This window comes from Rhinopithecus bieti, unplaced genomic scaffold (assembly GCF_001698545.2).
Source record: "Rhinopithecus bieti isolate Rb0 unplaced genomic scaffold, ASM169854v2 scaffold_10315, whole genome shotgun sequence".
Lineage (NCBI taxonomy): Eukaryota > Metazoa > Chordata > Mammalia > Primates > Cercopithecidae > Rhinopithecus > Rhinopithecus bieti.
The window spans coordinates 1,191,594-1,196,502 of record NW_016806560.1 but is presented as its reverse complement, the minus strand read 5'-3'; the positions used below and the strand labels follow the sequence as shown (position 1 = coordinate 1,196,502).

Sequence of the window (4,909 nt, the reverse complement as noted above, 5' to 3'; positions counted from 1 at the left end):
GAGAGCAGCTTAAGTAAGGCATAAACACAAAGTAACCAGACATGACCCAGGTTCTGAAATTCTTTTTAAGACCCATGTTTTACAATGCTGCTGGTTAACACTGAAGGCACACCCCTGCCCTTTGAAGCCAGATGCTCTTAGGGGCTTTAACTGAGATATTAAAATAAAACTTAAACCTGATGTTCAATCAATAGGGACTTTGCCAATTGATAATTTAATGAAATAGCATCACAGGAGAGCATTAATCCTTAAAACTGTGGTCCTTAATATTTTTATATCCCATAGCAATTTAGAATTTGATGAAATTTTGAAAACCTCCCCATCAAAACACATATACAAATGTAATAACTGGCAATTGCTCAGTTTCCAGGATGCTGCTGGACCTGCTGGAGCACCAATGTACCCTCAAGGACCCATGGATCCTAGGTTGAAAGCACCTGGCAAGGATGGGTAGCTAGTTGTTTGAATCAGTGACAAGGATGTAAGAGAGGGAACTAGGGATATTGAAGAAGAAAGTTTATATCATCAAAAAAGCTACCGAGAATCACCACCATTTGTTGAGTTGTGGCTGGAAGTCAGACACTGTGCTAAACGTTTCAATATATTTAATCCTTTTAAAGCTCTTGCATTGTAATTATCATACAAGCAAGGAAATGGGCAGAGAGAAGTTAAGAGACTTGCCCTAGACTGTATAATTAGTAAGTGGTGAAGCCTGAATGCCAACCAAAGTCTATAGTCTTAATTACAATGGTCTAAGTCAGATTTTCAAATGCATTGTTCTCAAGGGTGAAGAATCTTTAGAAGATAGTAATTTTTAACCTCTAAGTATGCTCAATTGGAATTTAAGACTGTTTTAATTAAATGACAACAAATAATTAATTCATTTAGGCACACCGCATATATATAGCAAAAGTTATTGAAAAGAGACAACCAGATTGCAGGGTTGTATACGGCAACTACTTTATTATTTTCAAATGCAAACTCTCTGCATTTAGTTTGCTATTTTACAATTTTACAAACTAGGTATAAAAGACCATAAATAAATGACATAAGTTATGTGTACCTAAAGTTCATGAAGGGAAGAAAAATACCTTGACAAATTAAAACAAAATAGAAAATCTATGTCTAACTCAAGAAATCACTCAAATTTTGGAACGTGTGAACCGAACAATGTTCTGTTAATTTTTCGGTAGGAACTAAATTATAATATGCCTTATACGTTCTAATTTTAACCACAGTCCTTGCATATTCCAACATACTTAGAGTGATACAAAAAATAAATGCACTCTTCAGTGTGTATCAATGCTTGATGTTGTTTGGAGAATGTTAAATAAGTGAAAATATTGCTTCTAGAACTTTCCTTTATGGGTCAGAATTTAAGTGTCTTCAGACAAATATTGAGGCTATACAGGTGTACGGATTAATACACATATCCTTCACAGATTGAATACAAGAGGTCTCAGAACGCACACACCAGCAGTGTAGTGAGCACAACCTTTCTTTAAAATAAGAACGTTTTTTAACACACCAGAACATTTCACGCGTAAGATTGCTAAAAAAATAACTTGGGGCCTGCAAACACAAGGTGAAGCTACTTGATTTGGTGCAGTGGGGTCGTTTCCCGCTGCTCTAGAGATCGGCACATGAGTTAGCATTGGCGTTCCCTCAGCCAGGGCTTGCTCACGGCTAGACCCAGACCCTGAAGTTGGCCTCCTACCTTTACCTCTGGAAAAGATGATCTGGCCAGAGATTCAACCTCATTTCTTTATACATATTTTTCAGGCATCAATGCATAGGCACATCCCTTAAAAAACATATTAAGGTCCCCAAAAAGGGGTGAAGTAACTTTGTCACTCTGGCATAGAATACAATGCCACACACCCTGTCAGAATGTAATAAATATTTATTGATGATTTTCTCTACGTATTCAACAATAAATGATTCAGAATCTATTTTTTTCCTCATTTTTCCCTGATTTGATGTTATAGCTTATATAAATGGCTACAGTTTCTGCAACCATAGCTTAGGATAAGCAAGGCAGCCACTCAGATTATGAAAAATGGCAGTAAGTTGGCTGGAGTTTGGTATACATTATCTTACATCAATACTGAATCTTCACACTCCGGAGCTCTGATTCTAGAAGGCTGATGCTCTTGTGAGGGCAATAGGAGTTAGCTGCATATTAATTACTGTAGAACTTTCCTGGTAATTAGGGAATCTGAAATTGCCTGAGGCCATTTCATCCCAACGACCTTAACCTCAAGAGTCACTGGCATGTATTTTTCTGTGATATTGGGAGACAAAGTATTAATCCAGGACACACCATCTCAAAGCTGACACACATATCTACGTTCATCTGCAAAAGTATATGAATTGCATATATTTGTTCGCATTCAACAAGTCCATTTATGCAGGAAAACAAAGGCTACTTGTACTCCATTTGGGGTTACCAGACACATTCCATCTCCTTCTCTCTCTCCGTCAAGGAACTGATGATTCAGATGAGTTCAATCAGAATGTGTAATTTTGATGATGGGTTATCACCTGAATGGATTTATATTTTAAATTACTCCACCCTCAAGGTGAAAATGCCTCTGTCCAAAGCTGTAGAATTCTTATTAAGGTTAGTGTGACGGCTACAAAATACAGGTATAGATCCAGGATGCTGAACATCTCTGGGTTGTCTTTCCAAGGGGACGGTCTCCAGGTCCACTGCATCATGTGGTTCTTCATCTTGAAACTGGTGGAAAACCAGAACTCTCCAGGTGTAGCATGCCACAACATTCACGGGTAGTCCTAAGCATGAGGCTACACACATCCACACATCCACACACAGACACGCACGCATACACACACACTCACACCTATGTACACACATCAAAAGAGATAGTCAGCTCATATTTAGTCTAAGAAAAAAATATATTTATATCACTGCAATGGCACACCCTGGGTAAAATGTTACTTCCGCAATGCATATCATAGGCAGCTCATGGAACTGGCTTTGTTTTGTGTGGTTGCACCTGACCTGGTGTCCATAGTAAGACCTGTAGCATTTGGTCACTTGCTGCCACACCAATGCAGCAGTGACATACAGGAATGAAATATGGAAATACATATAAATAAAACCGCAAAGAGTCCGGGGGCAAGGGCTCTGCAGAGCTGGTGCTGAGACAGTGCATTCCTCAGTGCAACTGGAGAACAGATGCTGAATCTTAAGTGTTTGCTGTTTCTTTCACTGGGAAAGGGGATTTGAAAGTCACACATTTATTCTTTTTCAGGTATAGGTGTTGTTTCATCAGTGTCTTTGCCCCAGAACTAGCGTAACTGAAGCAGAAGAAACACATTTAGACGGAACTGAGAAGGGTGTGTTCTGTTTTCTTCCAGGGGCTTTGTAATCAACAGGAAGGGCTGTGAGGCCAAGATAGCAGAATCTACTCCCTGTAGATAAAAGAGCAAGACTTTAGACAAAACGTCAACCAATATTGTGAGCCAACTGTCAACCACTATTGTAAGAAAGAATATACAGGTTCACAGAAGTTGGTATTCTTCAGTAAAAGTAGTTCAGTGGGGAGATCACGAACTATACTTTCCTTTTCTGAAAACAGCAATTATAAAACAAAAGAATGTTTACTAACAGCTTAATTACAACTCTGAGATAGGCACTATTCTTATCTGCATTATATGGATGAGGAAAATTGAGCATAAGGAGGCTAAGTACCCGGCCTAATGCCATACCCTCTGGAGTGGCAAGGCTAGGATTACCCACAAAGTTCTAGTCTATATTTATGCTTTAACCACTATGTTGAACAGCCTGTCTATGAAATGAAAATCCTGACTTGTTTCAGTTCACAATCTACCCATAGTCAACAATAATGATCGAAAAATGCAAACTAAGAAGTGAAAAAAAGTGGTTATTTTTCTTAACAAGAGAGTAACTCCTGATAAATAGAAGTATCTAATGTAGTGAAAGACCCATATTCTCTACATGTAAATGGGCGGGAAAGAGGGAACATGGGACACAGGGAGAGACTTGCTCTGTCAATGACAGAGGTCTTCTAGGCTCAAGCCTCCTTCTGCATACCAAGAACTAATCCGCCTCAGGCTGGAATTCTAGACATCAGCCCGGAATCGAACAAGGCTGGCACATAGCAATGGAATCATCATGGCTCCTCATTGTCCATATATTTGTCAAATAATCAACTCAAACCAAAGGAAGATCCCTTCTTTCATTTGTAACAACCAACTATCCAGATTACTTATTGGACTATACCTCCCACCACAGTGACCATGTTTAGCAGCTGGTGGCCCCAATCAAAGGGCAGTCATTTAGACCAATATGCACTTTTATAGATTATTTTGCCTATTTTATCAAATCACTTGTTTGTTTTACATATGTGTACATTTATCATGTAGAGAATAAAATTTATTTTTTTGTGGTAAATGACCATATTTAAAATTGTAGAAAACACTTTAGTCTATTTAAAGAGAGAGAAATAGTTTTCTGGCCAGGTGCTGTAGCTCATACCTGTAATTCCAGCACTTTGGGAGCCCAAGGAGGGAGGACTGCTCGAGTGCAAGAGTTTGAGACCAGCCTGGGCAAAAGAGCAAGATCCCAACTTTACAAAAAAAAAAAAAAAAAAAAAAAAAAAAAAAATAGCCAGACATGGTTGTGCACACCTGTGGTCCCAGCTACTCAGGAGGCTGAGGTGGGAGGATTGCTTTGGCTTGGAAGACACAGGCTGCAGGTGCCATGATTGTGCCAGTGCACTCAGTGGCGACTGAGTGAGACCCTGCCTGTCTCAAGAAAGAAAGAAAGAAGGGAAAGAAAGAAAGAAAGAAAGAAAGAAAGAAAAGAAAGAAAGAAAGAAAAGAAAGAAAGAAAGAAAGAAAGAAAGAAAGAAAGAAAGAA

At 38.8% G+C, this 4,909-nt stretch overlaps 1 protein-coding gene across 1 annotated transcript in view; it reads right to left on the bottom strand.

Moving 5' to 3' along the window:
* Positions 1-935: 935 nt before the first annotated feature.
* Positions 936-4,909, bottom strand: part of EPHA4 (EPH receptor A4) — a 156,386-nt gene continuing 152,412 nt past the window's right edge. The window contains 1 exon segment of the mRNA XM_017876829.1: positions 936-3,438. The gene's annotated coding sequence lies outside the window, so the exon portion shown is untranslated.